This window comes from Pan paniscus, chromosome 2 (assembly GCF_029289425.2).
Source record: "Pan paniscus chromosome 2, NHGRI_mPanPan1-v2.0_pri, whole genome shotgun sequence".
Taxonomy (NCBI): Eukaryota; Metazoa; Chordata; class Mammalia; order Primates; family Hominidae; genus Pan; species Pan paniscus.
Genome location: NC_085926.1, coordinates 131,970,123 through 131,987,406, shown reverse-complemented (window position 1 = coordinate 131,987,406; position 17,284 = coordinate 131,970,123).

Genomic DNA, 17,284 nt, shown 5'->3' with positions numbered 1-17,284 from the left:
AATGTTGTGGTAAAGCTCTGGCAAATTAAACAGGACAAGCAGAGTGTCACCACACTTGATTTGGATGGGAAGCTCTCAGATGAAATATTTTCTTCCCTCCTTGAGGGGGAATGTTCTGGTTCAGACCCAGTGAGTTTGAAAGAGCTCTGCAGGAGGAGTGAGGAGGCTGGGTGCTACAGTCTGACTGTGTCCGCAAGATTCATGTGTTGGAAGCATAATCTTCAAAGCAGCTGTGTTGAGAGGCAGGACCTTTAAGAGATTAAGTCATGATGGTGAATGGATTCATGCTGATTATTACAGTTTTGGGTTCCTGATAAAAAGGATGAATTCAGCCAATTTCCTTTCTCTGTCTCACATGCCCACTTCCACCTTCTGCCCTTCTGCCATGGGATGCCCCTAACCAGATGCTGGCATCATGCTCTTAGACTTCCCAGCCTCCAGAACTGTAAGAAATAAATTTCTTTTCTTTATGAATTACCCAGCCTGGTACTCTGTTATAGCAAGAGATAACAGACTGAGATACCACGTCTCAGCTCAGCTCTCTCACTTCCTGGCAGTGGGGCTCAAGGCCACATACTTTACCTCTCAGGAACTCTTTCTTCTCATCTGTGAAATGGGACAAGAATGTCTTCTCTGCTGACTTCAGAAGGGTCAGAGAGATTAAAGGAGAAATCACAAGTGCAAATGCTTCGTGAGCAGTATAGGACTGTGCCTTTATGGGTGAAATGGCTTCGGTTGGCAGCAGGGCTACAAAGCTGCTCATTTGGGATAAGATGCTTTCTGCTCTAGGTAGATGTTACAGGCCAAATTGTGTTCCCCCGAAATGCATACATTGAAGTCCTCACCTGCAGTACACCTTAGAAGGTGACCATATTTGAAGACAGGATCTTTACAGAGGTAATTAAGTTAAAATGAGGTCATTAGGGTGGGCTCTAATCCAATATGGCTGGTGTCCTTATAAGAAGAGGAATTTTGGACACAGACATATTCAGAAGGAAGATAACATGAAGAAATAGGAAGAAAGTGATCATCGACCAGTCAAAGAGGGAGGGCTCAAAAGAAACGGATCCTGCCAACACCCCGATCTTGGACTTCCAGCCTCCAGAACCGTGAGACAGAAATTTCTTTTTGAAGCCATGCAGTTGGAGGTACTTCGTTATGGCAGCCCTGGGAAACTAAGACAGTACGCCTGGACAGAATGCAACAGATGTCAGCACGCCCAGAGAACCACGCTGCTCACTTCTCTCCCACTCAGACCCTTCTGCATACACATTTGCTTCAAACATCCAACCCCTGCCATCCAGCCCCTGCCTCCCTGGTCCTGGAGATTTCCAGCTAGGTCTCTCAGCCTGAAAGATCTGGTAGCTCAAAACGAGTCCCCATAGCACCTTAGGCTGTCCCTAAGCAGGGACCTTCAGGAACACACCATGTTGCACACGCAGGAGCTTTCTGGAAGGGCCTTGGTCGCATTGATTGAGAGGAAAAGTTTAGCCTCTTCTCTCCTTTTTATCATTGGCAGAAGAGAGAAGAAGGCTGAATTCCCTGAATATGGCTGGGCAGGCACCCAGGGCCCAGGGCCCAAACTCCCTCGTCCTTCCTCGCACTCTGGATGTCCTGTATGGACACGCTGGCTTCCTTGGGCTGGGAGATCTGCTTGTGTCAAGTGATCACCTCTGAGCCACAGATGTTCAGATCACCCGTGTGAGGGCAAAGGGCTCCGGGAGGCTGCTGGCCAGGGCCAGACTCGCTTCTCCACTTAGGGATCATCTCTCTGCAACAGCCACTCAGCCCTAGATCCTCCTGTCCTGAGCTGAGTTTTGATTTAGTCATGAGATGGGGTGTTGTTCTCTTGCCTTCCCGAGAATCGCCCGACCCCAGCTTCTTTTCACACAGGGAGCCCTTTAAACAGCTTTGGTCAACAATATAGGCTAAAGGTCAGGAGAACAAGACCGACATGTCAACACTGTGAATATCAACCCTCTTGGGAGAGTTTCCAAGTCAAGTAATGAAGTAGAAATCATGCACAACCTTGGTAGAAGGGATCTTATTTCTTCTGCAAAGTAAGGGGAAAAATATAAACAAAACAAGGTTTTTCTCAGTAAAATAAGGCCACCCACATACACTCCCCTTAAAAATCTAGGTTTGCCTCGAGTAACTGTGGGTTTTGGTCTATTGTCATGTTACTGTCAAGCTGCAGCACATGGTCAGAGGCAATCTCCTTACTTGACTGGGTCCTGATTTAGGAAAAAGGGAGGACCCAGGCTGCCTAAAATCCAGAGTCAACATTTCCCAGCTCTTCTCTCCTTTCCTGTGTATCTGGCAGCCCCACATGGACACACCCTGGGGCCATGGGGAGAGGGGTTTGAATTCCAGCCTCACAGCCTTGCTCTCAATTGCCTCCCACATATAAGAAAACAAAAGGTCAGCCACCCAAGCTCAGTCAGCGTGGAAGGGATGAGCCCAAAAGGAGCTGATGATCCTGGAAAAGCATTCATTCCCCAGTAGCTGCTGGTTTTGGGTGTTTCAGGTCCACAGGGGATCCTTTTTGACATAGGATGGCGCTCAGAGTTCAGACTTTAGCTTTGGGTGTGAATGTTCAGTCCTGGTCAAGTCTTCTCAGTGAGTGTTTTGGACCTTTGCTCCCTCCTTAGTGCCTCTCCCAACCGCCCTAAATATGGATGTTTTCTAACACAAGCTGAACAATGCTCAGACGTCAAGGTCTGTGGCCTCTCATCTATTTGTGCAAAGGATCAAATGAAAATGGGCTTTTCCTGACAGTTCCAAGACTGGATTAGCAGCCTGTGTTTGTGGGTGTTGTGGGGCTGGAGCGACCAGAGACATCCATCTTCTGTCCTCTATCAGTGGAGGCAGCTCCAGGGTAGGGAGGCAACAAAGGAGCTGGCCTGGAGCCCACATGTCTGAGGAGTCCCTGGAAGACCCCCAGGGCAGATGGTTCTCAGCAGCCTGCCTGGAAGCACCTGGGAGAAGGGAGCCACATCTGCTGGGACCTGCCTGCATTTGCAGCTTCCACCATGAAGCCGAAGTTCCCTGGAGCCCATTGCCAGGGACTTTTCCTTCTCATTGTTGCCTCCACATTAAAATGAGGGCAAATAACCAAGCAGGAATGTATTTTTAAAAGATGTTTAGGGAATTTCCTCGTTGTCACCACAAAATAGCTCTCCATACCTCCTACTTTTGTAGCTTGATCCAGTTGGAATTCAGAATGATATCCTGGGAGTCATACAATCCGGACCAATTTTTAAAAGTTCAATTATGTGTACTAGATAAATCTTACAAAGTCAGGAATATAAGAAACATGTTCAGTAAGGATTTCCAATAACAGTATTTGAAAGCACATCAGACATTCTGTGATCTGTAGATGTCTGTTCCACCCACAGGGGTCCTATATGGGCTGTGACCTGCTGCCCAGATGGCAGCTGACTGTCCCACCCAAAGGCAGCCATTAGATGGTGAGGCAGCCCCAGGCACGTGGGTTTAGCTAGGCAAGTGTTTACTTTCCTTTGCCTCAGAGTGGTTCTACATGTGCTGAAATCCAACTGACCTTGAAGGGCTTCTCAGGGAGTTTTGAACTGGGGACACACAGAGTGAGAAGCAGAGAAGGAGAGTGGGAAGCAGAGAGAGACACAGAGGGAAGCCGTGTCATAAGAATGACAGATCCCCCAGGGCAGGAGCCATGGATGCCAGCGTCTGGGCAGTAGCAAAATAGAGGGTCTCCTCTGCAGAGTGGTTTTCCTGGGGTACATTGATGGGCTCCTGACAGCTAGGTTTGCACCCTAGCCCTGAACTTACTAGCTGTGGGACTTGGGCAAGTTACAAACCTCTCTCTCTAAGCCGTAACGTCCTCCTCCTCAAATCGGGATGCTGATGACAACCTGTTCCAAAAGACTGTTGCCAGCATCCAGCATAAAGCCCACAGAGTATCTGGGGCCATGCCTAGCACTCAGGAAGAGGAAATGCTCAACAATTGCCAGCTATCATCATTGTTAAGGCTGCCTTTGAATGAATCCTAAACCCTATGTCCTAACTGCACTGATAGTGTCCTGCCCATCTGTCTGTCCTTTCTCCTTTACAGTAAACATTCGTGACTCAAAGTAACTGGAGTGTGCCTGTGTTTATCGCAGCTTGGAAGAGCCTCTCTAGCATGGAAATGAAAACTTTCTCAATACCAGAGAGCCCAGGTAGACACTCTGCATTTAAACCCACATGGGAAAAGCAGCCAGCAAATGGTTGGCTTGAGCTTTGAAGGGCCTGGATCTCAAGTGCCCTTTGGGTCAGTGCAAACTGGACAAAATGCAGTTATGGGGCACTGCTCTGCTGCCCAATGGAGACGTGGTGGAGGCCATTTCCAGACTGGAGGGGAGGGAGAAGCTGGTGTTCTTGTCCAGAGGACACATAGCCAGCTGTGCAGCTTCACTGCTGACATCAAGTCACAGCAGCACCCCTGTGGCTTGATGTCAGCAGTGAAGCTGCACAGCTGACTGTGTGTCTATGAACTGGGCAACTGGGCATGTGTGTGGACAGGAAAAGGTGTACATGCAAGAGTGCGCTATGTCCCGTGGCCATGGGCGCCTGTGTGTTTGTGCCAGGAGAGATGCTACTCAGGCAGGGCTGGGGGGAAAGCATGTTTATGTGTGTCTGTGTGGGCTTGTACCTAGGGAGAGCTGTGTGTGTGTGTGTGTGCGTGTGTGTGTGTGTGGTGTCGGAGAGCTGTGGGTGAGGGTGTCTCCAGCTGTGTGCACCTGAGAATGGATGCATGTACACAGGCGTGTTTGATCCTGAGCATGGCCACGCATGTCCAAGTGTGTATGTGATTCTGCCTGTGGCTCGTGTGCACAGCCACTCTCTTTACCTTCAGCAGCTCAGCTGGCCTTCATGTAGAATGGGCGGGGCAGGCCACCAGGGTCACCTGGCTGACAGGGCTCTAATGATAGCCTTTGGGGCCTGCTGTGTTCCAGGAACCAGAGCCATTCAGGAACAGCTGATGAGACTAGGAATGAGGAAGTCGCAAAGGTTCCTCTGGGTTTCCATTTCAAGGGGCACAAATTGACCTTTGCCTCCTCCGCCACTTAGGCTTGCTGCTTGCTCCTTGTCCCTTCCCCCAGGGAGGGAGGAGAAGCAGTTTCACTTTTCTTGCCAGTTATTTTCACTTTCAGACTCCGTGAGAAAGGTGAGGCAGGACTGGTGTGATGTGTGCCCGAGTCTCAGGCACTATTGTGAGGGTGCAGGGCCAAGTCAGGTGATCCTGCATGGAGACATTCTAGGTTCAGGGACTGCCTGCGGATCCATGCCAATTGCTGTGATCAGCCAGCCCATCCAGGAGAGAAGCTGTGACTTCCCCAAGCACACCAAACTGTAACTCTCTGGGTCCTGTCATTTGGGCTGATGAGAAAGCAGCTTCCGAGGAAAGACATGATTCATCCAAAGAGACGGTTCGTGTGAGAGCCAGCTGTCAGGCCTAGTATTGATGGGAGACATCTGGCTGATTGGCCAACAGCAGGTAGAGGTAGGAGCTAAATTTCTATCCTACATAATAACAGCCTATGCCAGACAGCATAGCTCCCAGTACCTCTGTCCACCCAGAGATGCCTTCCTGGCCTTCCCTGGCCACTTCATTCCTGCCCTCACTGTCCCTTCATGCCTGGTCAGGTGCCAGGCAGGCCCCAGCCAACTGGACAGGCCCCAACCACTTCCAATTGGGCTCCAATCATCTGACAGGCTTCTCCCAGGGTAATCAACCCCCGCTTCTCAGCCTGAGACTTCAACCCTTCAGACAGGCCCTGCCTGTTCCCTGTAGGGTCCCTCCTGCAAAGGCCATGGCAGCAGACCCAGCTTTCCCCTGGGTTATGGATCCCCAGCTCCCCCTGCTCCCAAGTCTGAGTGTGCCTGGACCCTGCTGCACACTCATAATGGACTCCACATGCCCCAGAGTGCCAACACCACACACACACATACACGCTCTCTCGCTCTCTTTCTCTCTCTCACACACTCACACTCTCAAACACATACACTCGCACACTCACTCACACTCTCATACACACTCACATGCTCACACTCTCGTTTTCTCTGTCTCTCACACACATACTTTCACTCTCTCAAACACACACGCTCACTCACATGCTCACATACACGCTCTCTTGTTCTCTCTCTCACACCCCCACACACCCACTCACACACTCACATTCTCACACATGCTCACACACACACATGCACTCTCACACTCTCCCACCTTTTATAGGTGCTGTGCAGCCTCAGGCCTTCCCCTCCCCTGCTGACTGCCCTGTCTCATGGCCATTGTAAACTGTTCAGTTCTGCCTGAAGCTTGCCCTGCTGGCTGCCCCAGGCCGCCCTCCTGGGCCACTATCTGCGTTTCCAGCCTGTGTTAACAACATGCGTCCTGGTGCGTTCTTGACATTCTTCCAGTTAGAATGAGTATGTTCTGCATTTCAGATAAAACAATGATAGTCTTTCCCAATTCACAGGAGAAATCAAGTTAATAGTAAGAATTCTCTCTCTTTAAGTCCTTCTATTAAATGTTTCACATGTGCAGCCTCAAACCAAGAAACAATCACACATTTGATATAAAGCATCTAGACTTCAGTTTACCAACCTTAATCTTCACATTAAATTTGGCTGGTGTTTACTTTTATCCAACTGAAATTCTTCGTGTGTCTGAAATGAAATGCCAGCATGATGACATCTCACTGGTGGAATGAATTAACTGGGCCCCAGATTTAGCAAGTGAAAATATACAAGGCACTCAGCTCAACATAATAAATAATACTAGATAAACAATAAATAATTTTTTAAACATAAGTATATCCCAAGTATGGAATATTTGCTAAGTATGGAATCCTTATGCTAAAAAATGGTTGTTTATCTAAAATTCAAATTGAACCAGGCATCAACGTTTGACCTGGTGGTCCTAACCTAGTGCTTACACCCGCTGTCATGAGCCATCACACATCATAGGCTCTGCAAGGAACTTGCAACCCCCATAGCAAAGAGCTGAGTTTGTCAATGGTCTACACTAGAGTGCGGCCTAGGGCTTCTCCTGGCAGTAACCCCGCTGTCTCAGGTTTTAGAGAGTGGGATTACCTCTGGTCAACCCCACTGATACCCAGCCCTCAGGCCCCCAGCGGTCATTGCATGGCCTTATAGGACAGTTTCTAGCTGGATGGTACTTTGAGCTCACACTTCCATAGCCGCTTGTGTTTTTCTTTCTCTTCTTGGCCCATGAATACATTTTTGGAAAGGAAGAAGGCAAGCCCAGTGAAGACAGCATGAGGAGAGCATCCACCTTTTGACATTGCACACAAGCAAGGATGACACCATGACCATCTTTGAAAGGGCAGAGCTGGACTTTTGCATAACATTATTCAGGTTAATGACACCTTGGTACACATCGGTCAATTAAATAATAAATAAAATGTATTGATTCTTAGTCTTCAATAACACCTCTGAGACTTGTTAATAATACTTGTGGATTGAAGATATATAAACAAAATCAATATTTATTGAAAAATGTTCAACATTTGAGAACTTAGATTAACCTTGTTAATTGATTCTATAAAGTGTCAAATTTTTGACTGATTTGTTTACCTACATGCTTGTGAAATTCTTTGGGATGGATATTGCTTCCTAATACAATGTTTGTAGCACACTCTGTCCTGTTTGCCTGTTCAGTGTTTTGGGGGGATGTGTTGATACCTGGGTTGGCCCTGGGAGGGGGTCATGGATGTGAACTCTTTCCCTTGATTCAGAGAGTCTGCTGTGGGCTTCCCACTCCTCAGCTTGGAGCCGGTCAGCAGCCACAGTTTCCCTCCACAGCAGCCTTGGCTGGTTGATTTAGAAACCTGCTGGGAGCCTCGCATTTCTTTTTGACGTGGTTTCCCCAAGGAAGCTGGGCCATGAGCTAGATCAGATGGTGAAAGAGCCAGTAGAGAATAAAGGGGTTGCAATGCCTTTTATTTGTGCAGGTAAAGGGTCAGAACGGGAGGGCAGCAGGTGGACCCCAGCTTTGGTAGACTTGACGAATGGACTACCTGTCTACTCTACCCTTGGGGCTCTGCCCTGAGAAATGACTTTGGCATCTGAGTTCAGAGAGGGAGGCCAGACACAATGGTTCATGCATGTAATCCCAGCAGTTTGGGAGGCTGAGATGGGTGGATCGTTTGAGGTCAAGCGTTTAAGACCAGCCTGATCAACATGGTGAAACTCCGCCTCTTACTTAAAATACAAAAAATTGGCTGGGCATGGTGGCATGTGCCTGTAGTCCCAGCTACTCAGGAGGCAGAGGCTGCAGTGAGCCAAGATTGTGCCACTGCACACCAGCCTGGGCAACAGAGCAAGACTTCGTCTCAAGAGAAAAAAAGAAAAAAGAGCGGGAAGCCTGGGGCTGTGCCTTTAGGCCATATAATACAGACAGGCAGCACAACCCAACCCCATCTAGCATGAGCTGTTCCCCTTACTCTGCTCTGCCTGGCTGGACCTGGGAGACAATAGTCATCTGCTGGAGCAACACATGGGAATCCTTCCAGGGCCGTTGGCCTGTAACAACATCTCACAGAGAAGAGTACATCCCATGGCGGCAGGGGGAGAGTAATGGACATGGTTTAACATACACAAACAAACTGTAGTATTTTTGTGAATGGTTATGAGTTTATTTTAATGTAAACTAGAAAAGTGTGACATTAATATCAACAATAATCATTTATTATATCATGGTATATTGCAGAGTGATTTGTTCAGCCTATGCAACATCATCATATTATTTAGCCATTTTAAGTAACATGGCTTTACCTCCCCAGGGAGATGGTGAATTCCTTAAGGAAATGACCTATTCCTAAACTTCTGTGGCATCCCCTTGGATCTGGCATAGAGAGCTCAATAAGCAAGGTGAACCAGGCATGAAAAGAAACATAGCTAGAAGTGAATCTTTTCAACTCTTGGCCCTGGACAAGGCAGGTTGGTTTTTACATATTGGTGCTCAAATCAATCTTTTAAAAACATCTTTCATCTGCTCTTTATTGACCCCTGGCCTCCATCCTTGGCCCTTCTTTAGTTGTCTTCCAAGCCCCAAACCTTCTGAGGCCTGGGGACTGGCAGGGGACCCCAGACTCAGGAACCTACAAGGGTAGGGATGCCTTCACAGTCATTACAAGACAGCCCTCCCCTTGCAGATTCCTGGACACATAAACATCCAGAGAAGGGCAGGTAGCCCTGGATGCTTGCATCCCATTAGGGAGCCATCAGAAGGTGGGGTAGGACTTGGGGTGTATTAGTCCATTCTCACACTGCTATGAAGAAATGCCTGAGACTGGGTAATTTATAAAGAAAAGAGGTTTAATGGACTCACAGCTCCACATGGCTGGGGAGGCCTCAGGAAACTTAGAATCATGGCGGAAGGTACCTCTTCACAGGGCGGCAGGAGAGAGAATGAGAGCTGAGCAAAGGGGGAAAAGTCCCTTATAAAAACCATCTGATCTCATGAGAACTCACTGACTGTCACAAGAACAGCATGAGGGGATCGCCTCCATGATCTAATCACTTCCAATGAAGTCCCTCCCCTGACATGTGGGGATTATAATTCAAGATAAGATTTGGGTGGGGAAACAGAGCCAGACCATATCAGGATGCAATGGAGTGGAGGGCTGATTGGGTTTCAAATGGGCAGGAAGCCCATGCTTGGGGAATTTTGAAATTTCTGCATTGCTGAGTGACCACTCCATTGTCCCCTGGCAGCCAGCTGCAGGATGAAAGATGGTTTGTTTAATGCCTCATCTGAGAACCTTAAAAGAAACAAGAACTCAGTTTAAATGACAGTAGCCAGGATCACATCAGATCCTCTCAAATCAGGATTGATAATCCTGGGATGAACACATTCATTCATTCAACAAATATTTATGAACACCTTTGGAGGGCCAGGCAGTGATCCAGGCCCTGCGCCAACCACTTTATTAAAGTGTAGCTGTTTTCAATGATTAAATCTGATCCGGGTCTTGGTAGAAAAGTGAGGACCATTTTATTACAGTGTTATATATATATATATAATATTTTTAGGCTTTGTCCACAGAAACACAACCCCTTCTTCAACTGCTTCACACAGTCATGCCTATATATGTCTTCAGCCCTCTGAGAATGATCCCCCTTCTTCCTGTGCAGATGTGATCAGCCCTAGCCGACTATGGAAAACAGGGCAGACATTTGGCAAGGAGCTCAAGGTAAAAGCCATCTATTTAGTCCCTGGGGCAGACAAAAGGCAGGGAGGAAGGAGCCAGGGTGGCTCTGAGGCTGTGCCCCTGGGGAGTGATGCTGACCTCAGTTTGGAGGCTGTCCTCCTGCTCCTACATCAGCAAATGTGTTTATTCCGTTTCCTCTCCAGGGCTGGCATCTTCCCTATGTGGAAAGTCCATCTGACTCTCAGTCCGGAATGTGGGTGCTGGGGGGAGCTCAGGGAGCATAGAGGAAACTGAAAAAGTATTCTGGATGTAATTCATAACATTTTTAGGCCTTTGCAGAAGTGTGGCTTTGTGTCCTCTAAAATACACATGAATGAGGCGTAGAGAAAAATAGAACAATCATAAAAGGAATGTCTGATGCTGAGGGAGGAGAGGGTGGTGCAGGGAGATCGCCCTTCTGATGGCCATCGCTGCCATTTGCCTAGGCCTTGCACACCATTAATTCCTTTTTCTGCTCTTCAGCCACAGCAACAATGACCAAGAATAAGTTAGAAAATGGGCCAAGAAAGTCCAGGCACAGAAGCAAGCCAGTGTCAAGGGACTCGCCATTGCCAGTAAGCCAATACCATCCCTCCAGCTCAGGCTGGAGTGGGCCCTCTTGTGTATGAGCCTCCTGTATGCATTGAGTGGGGGCGGGACAAGGTGCTTTCCTCTAAAACAGAGGTTCTGAAAGCATGGTCACTGGGCCAGCAGCAGCAGCTACACCTGAGGACTTGTTAGAAAGGAATGCAGAGGCCAGGTGCAGTGGCTCATGCCTGTAATCCCAGCACTTTGGGAGGCAGAGGTGGGTGGATCACTTGAGGCAGGAGTTCGAGACCAGCCTGGCCAACATGGTGAAACCCCATCTCTACTAAAACAACAACAAAAAAATACAAAAATTAGCCAGTGTTGTGATGCACGCTTGTAGTCCCAGCTACTCAGGAGCCTGAAGCACAAGAATCGCTAGAACCCAGGAGGCAGAGGTTGCAGTGAGCCAAGATCATGCCACTGCACTCCAGCCTGGGCAACAGAGTCAGACCCTGAAGAATGAAAGAACGAAAAGAAAAGAAAAGAAAAGAAAGAAAAGAAAAGAAAAGAAAGAAAAGAAAAGGAAAGGAAAGGAAAGGAAAGGAAAGGAAAGAAAGGAAAGGAAAGGGAGAGAGAGAGAGAGAAGAAAGAAAGAAAAGAAAGAAAGAAACAAAGAAACAAAGAAAGAAAGAAAGAAAAGAAATGGAGAATCTCAGGCCCTACTCCAGTCCTACTAAATCAGAAACCCCAGGGCAGGGCCTCGTGCCATGTGTTTGAACAAGCTCCGGGGTTTCTGATGCACACCCAAGTATGAGCACCAACGCTCTCCATGGGCACCCTGCTTTCATCTCTTCATAGCCACCTATGCCAGGCCGCACAAATGTTTCCACACGGACTTTCCAGGGCAGAATACCCAGATCCCCAGGTTCAGCAGTGGCCTGAGTCTCTGAACTCACCAGGGCCCTGCTGCTGCCCACGGGCTTCTCTCTTCACCAACGTTTACTGAAATTCCATGGAAGTGAGGAACACAGAGCAGCAGAGACAATCGGAACCCAAGATGTGCCCCTCTAGAGACCAGATGGGCCCACCTTCCATAGAACCATGATGCTTTCTCTAAGAGACTGGTAGGAGAGCTTTGCAAGCTAAACCGAGGTCAGAGAAAAGACAGATGGCCTGATTGCATAGTAAGATCAAAGTTAGGTGACTTGAGGGTGTGAATCTCCTGTACTTTGGAAAGAATTACCTCTGGCACAAGAGCTACCCCTAATATATTTTAGGTCTTCAGGCACAGCAAAAGGGGGAGAGGCAATTTGCAGCCAGAGTAGATATTCTGACAGCTTTCCACCGTCTTCCATCATGAGGAGTTGATGTCGCCTTCCATCTAGGCTAATGAAGCTTCTGTACAAAGAGAGAATGGTGAAGACTCAAACCCCACAGCAGAGTCTGTGGAAGTTTATAAGGAGTGGGAAAATGTGAACTTGCTAACTTTTGGGGAAGTGCAGACTTCAATGGAATGAATTTTTTTTTGGTTGGTTTTTTTTTTTTTTTTTTTGAGACAGAGCCTCACTCTGTCACCCAGGCTGGAGTGCAGTGGTGTGATCTCAGCTCACTGCAAACTCTGCCTTCTGGGTTCAAGCAATTATTGTGCCTCAGCCTCCTGAGTAGCTGGGACTACAAGCACCTGTCACCATGCCCAGCTAATTTTTTTGTATTTCTAGTAGAGACGGAGTTTTAACATGCTGGCTAGGCTGGTCTCAAACTCCTGACCTCAAGTGATCTGCCTGCCTTGGCCTCCCAAAGTGCTGGGATTACAGGTGTGAGCCACCACGCCGGGCCTGGAATGAGTTTCTAAAAGACAGAAGGGAGAGTGATTGGGGGTGTCATGAGGTACAGAGGGGTCCCATGTGGGCCACTCCCCTCCGGGTCATGTAATATCCACCAAGGAGGCATCTTCACAGTCTGGGCAGTGAGACTCACACTTGATATTCTAGCTCAGTTCCAGAGAATGAGTTATCCCAGATTTGGATGAACAATGCCATGGTTGTTACCACTACTGTCTGCTACTGTTACAACTGCTTGGCTGGGAGGCATGGGAGAGAAGTCAAGCAAGACACCAAGATTTCTGCCTCTGAGTTGTTGGTTGGAAACACATGAGCAAGAGGATGAAGAGTTTTGGGGGAGGAAGAGGGATGCACTCAGCTGAGTTTCAGGAATCTGTGGGTTGCCCAGGTGAGAGGTCCAGAGGCCTAGGCATAAGGTTTGGAGGTCTGAGAGGGTCTGGGTTAAAGACTCACAGAGATGGCAGTGAGTCACTAGCAGTAGGTGGCTACTAGCAGAGTCACGGGATGTGGAGTAGAAAAGGAGAGGACCAGAGCCCAGGGACACCAATGGTTAGGTGGTGTGCATGATGAGGATGCTGGGAGGAAGCATGAGAAGCAGCCAGCATGGGGGCGGGAGATGCAGGAGAGGCATGATGGGCACTAAGTGGGGAGAAACCTTCCACAAGGGGATGATCCAGGCTGTGTGAGCTGCAATGGGTTGGGATAGGTGTCCATGGATCTATTGATTAGAAGGTCCCTGTTGATTTTGTCAACAGTAACTCCATTGTCATGGGGAATCTCCAAGCCAGTTTGCCGCAGGCTGAGCAGAGAATATTAAGTGAGAAAAGTAGAGACAATTTTAGGAAGGCTGACAATAGAAGGTGGACAAAAAAACAGTACAGTCAGGCCAGGTGCAGTGGCTTATGCCTGTAATCCTAGCACTTTGGGAGGCCGAGGCTGCACTCCAGCCTGGGCAACTGAGCAAGACTCTGTCTCAAAAACAAAAACAGCAACAAACAGGACAGTGCAAGAGGGAGCCAAGGGGTGGAGGGTTGTTTGGTTATTAATATGGAGACATAAACAAGTTTGCTTGGGGAGGAAGAAAAAGAAACAGAGAGAGAGGGGGAAAGGAGAATGAGGAGAATGGATCCAGATTACAGCTCAAGGGGCTGCCCTTAGTCAAGAAGGGGGACTGTCTTTCCACTGAATTCTCTGTAGGCCAGACAGGAAGTGAAAATAGGAAGGATAAATAGATGGGAGAACTGAAGGTGCCAAAGCCCTGCATGGCTCCATGACGTGCAAGTCCAGCTTCAGGTGGAATAAGGCCAGAGAGCAAAGTGTGGGCATTTCAGAGGTGGGGTGCCTCCTGGTGGGGGCGGGCCCCTGGGTGTGAGTGCAGGTGACTGATATGGCCTGGAGGTGATGGCCTCCGAAGCGGAAGAAGTCAAGGGACTGACGGTATGGGCAGGAGATGGCGGTCCCTGAGGATGCGGACATTGCCCAGTGTGGCAGTGGTGTGAGTGGAGGCTGAGGGGAAGTGCTCTAGGTTACAACCTCAACCTGGAAGGATGAGAGAGAGGGACCTGGGGAGAAATTCACGGCAAACAGGGGAAGGGTGGGTGTGGAGCCTCACAGACAGGGATCAAGAAACAGTGTGGGAAGGGGCCTCAGAGAGCCAGGTAAAAGCCCACACCCCACCCACTTCCTGGCCCTGAGTGTTGGAGAAAGAGCAGCCTCTGCTCAGAAGGACACAGGGAGCAGGGCCCTTGAGGGCAGCTGGGTTCCCCAGAGATGAAGGCGGCAAGAGCAGAAGGGGCAGAGGCTGAGGAGGTGGGGAATGGACCGTGGACCCAGGGATCAAGGGGCTGGGAAGGGGTTGGAAGGGGCAGGGCAGTGGGAGGTTGGGTCTGGGAGGAATCATAGAGGAGTCTAGGGGTGAAGGAGGCAGAGGATCAGAAACTGAAGGCCTTGTGTTTGGGGCCATGTCCCAGGCCAGTGTTGTGATCACATTCCCTGAGTTATGCCCAGTACATCACCAAAGTCAAGCCTCTGTTGATGACTGTTTCTTGTTGCCTTTGATAACGTCTTCTCTTGAATAAAGCCCACCCACCCTAACTAACTCAGGTCCCACCTTCTCTGAGAGTCTTTCTTGAGCATCGCTGACCCTTGAACTCTTACTATATTCTTTCTCATTTTAATCTCCAAATAACCTTGCATTTTTATTTTACAGTTTTATGTATATTGGAGTCATAAATAAAATTGGTGGGTCTCCTAAACTTTTTTTTTTTTTTTTTTTTGAGACAGAGTCTAGCTCTGTCGCCCAGGCTGCAGTGCAGTGGTGTGATCTTGGCTCACTGCAACCTCTGCTCCCCCAGCTCAAGTGATTCTCGTGCCTCAGCCTCCCCAGTAGTTGGGATTACAAGTGCCCGCCACTACACACAGCTAATTTTTATATTTTTAGTAGAAACAGGGTTTTTTCATGTTGGCCAGGCTGGTCTGGAACTCCTGACCTCAGGTGATCCACCTGCCTCGGCCTCCTGAAGTGCTGGGATTACAGGCGTAAGCCGCCGCACCCAGCCTAAACTTTTTTGATTATACACCAATCAAGGATTTGTCACATATGTTTTATGTGGCTATTACTATAGCAATATATTATGTATATTATAAAATGTATAAAAAGTATAAATTTAAAATTATGAGATGGCAGCAAATACCTCTAAATAAACATTGTGATCTATTCTGCTCTCTGCCCAAGAAATGGTCCTGTGTTCCCACCAGGGTGCACACACTCCCCTTTGAGACTGCTGAGCTGTGGTATGAGTTGCCGGAGTGTGCTGGTCTCTCACACGTCCTCTGTATCTCCTTTGTGAACAGGAATTGTGTTGTGTGCATAGCAGGTGATCAATAAATATTTGTGAGAGGGACAAGTAAACAAGTTACCCAGGAAATGTTTTGGAATAGAGTATAAACAAAAGGTCTCTGAAAAGGAATTTGGAGGAAAGAGACTTTATTCCAGGGAACAGTTTGCAAACTGGGGAGACACAGACTAAAGTGTAAAATAAAGGTGCACTCCAGAGAACAAATGAAGAGTTTGGTATTTATTTATTTATTTACTTTTGAGATGAGGTCTCACTCTGTTTGGAGTGCAGTGGCATGATCATGGCTCACTGCAGGTTTGAACTCCTGGGCTCAAGCAATCCTCCTGCCTCAGCCTCCCAAGTAGCTAGGACTACAAGCACGTGCAACCATGGTCTTTTTCCTTTTTTTTTTTTTTTGAGATGTAGTCTCACTATGTTGCCCAGACTGGTCTTGAACTCCTGGCCTCAAGTGATCCTCCTACCTCAGCCTCCCAAAGTACTGGGATTACAGGTGGGAGCCACGATGCCCCTCTGGGTTTGGCTTTTATAGAGAAAGTGCTTGCCCAGGTTCCCAATCAGGTCTAGTTATGCAAGTGAAGGATTCAAACTTACTTAGTTCTGATTGGTCAACATAGCTGAGTTCTGTTTGGTCAATACAACTGAGCCCTGATTGGTTGATACAACTGAGATCCTAAAGTCCCAGAGTTACACAGAGATGTGGGTTTTCAGGGAACTGTGAGTAGTATGACCTCTAGTCAGCAAATGGTCACTTAGCTCTATTTAAAATTTAGGCCCTGTTAGCCACTTGGAATCCATCTTGAAGAACTGGCTCTTCCAGGTTCACATTTGTTCACATTCCCCCATTTTGATCAAAACCTGTTGGCAGACATGCTGATGATTGAATAGGTTGGTTCAATCATCAGTGATGGTTCAACCAATCATTGTGGCACTGGAGTGGTTGGCTACGTGCTCCAGGTTCATCTAGTCTTGTTCAGGAATTCTAATGGCAGGACAGTGACCAATTGAGCAATTAGAGCCACTTATAAGAGGCACTCAGGTACCTGCCAAATTTGACTAAAGCATCTTGGGTTAAGTTTGTTCTGGTCTGGATGGAGCAAGTTTAAAGTCTCATGGTGTCAAGTTAGCACAATCCTAGTGGAGGTTAAAACAGGCTAGAACAATTTTAAAGAGGAGCCAAATGCTTAGCCCAAATATGAAGAGGATCATTAGGGTAGAAAGCAGAAGGGATTCTATACCAGGGCAAAGCCAGTTGAAAAATATCTGGAAATTGGAAATCTAGTCCAGTAAGTCCAGCTAGAAGGCTTTCTGAAGATGTCCCTTTTAGAGATTTAACCAGATTTAGGCTCTTAGATGTTTCCAATTCAACATAACTGGAAGTATTTATCCAGGTACTGCAAGAAGTGTTAGTGACAGCACAAACACCACCCAGTGTGGTGAGGTGATAGTCTAAAGCAATGTGGTTATCGAAGACCACATAAGCAAGGGAATCTGAGGGACCTCTGTTTTGTCCTTATGGTTCAGGCAGCAGGGCAAGCAATTGTGTTAATAGTGTGGGAAAGGTTTCTGACCATAGATATTCATTCCAAGCAGGGCCTAGTTCAAGCCAAGCCCATCTAGTTTCTTCACTAGGGTTAATCTCCCCATCACTCCCAGGTAAATGAGAGTGTCCTTGAGAGTATCCACACAACTATTATCTTCATGATCTGAAGGGTTATCATTGGTGTTGGATTGTGCCCAAAGACTCTTAGCTAGCTCTTGGAGAGCAGGGTGGCAGGTAGCATTGGTGAGGCTAACTGAAAAGATGGAAATTTGGGTAAAA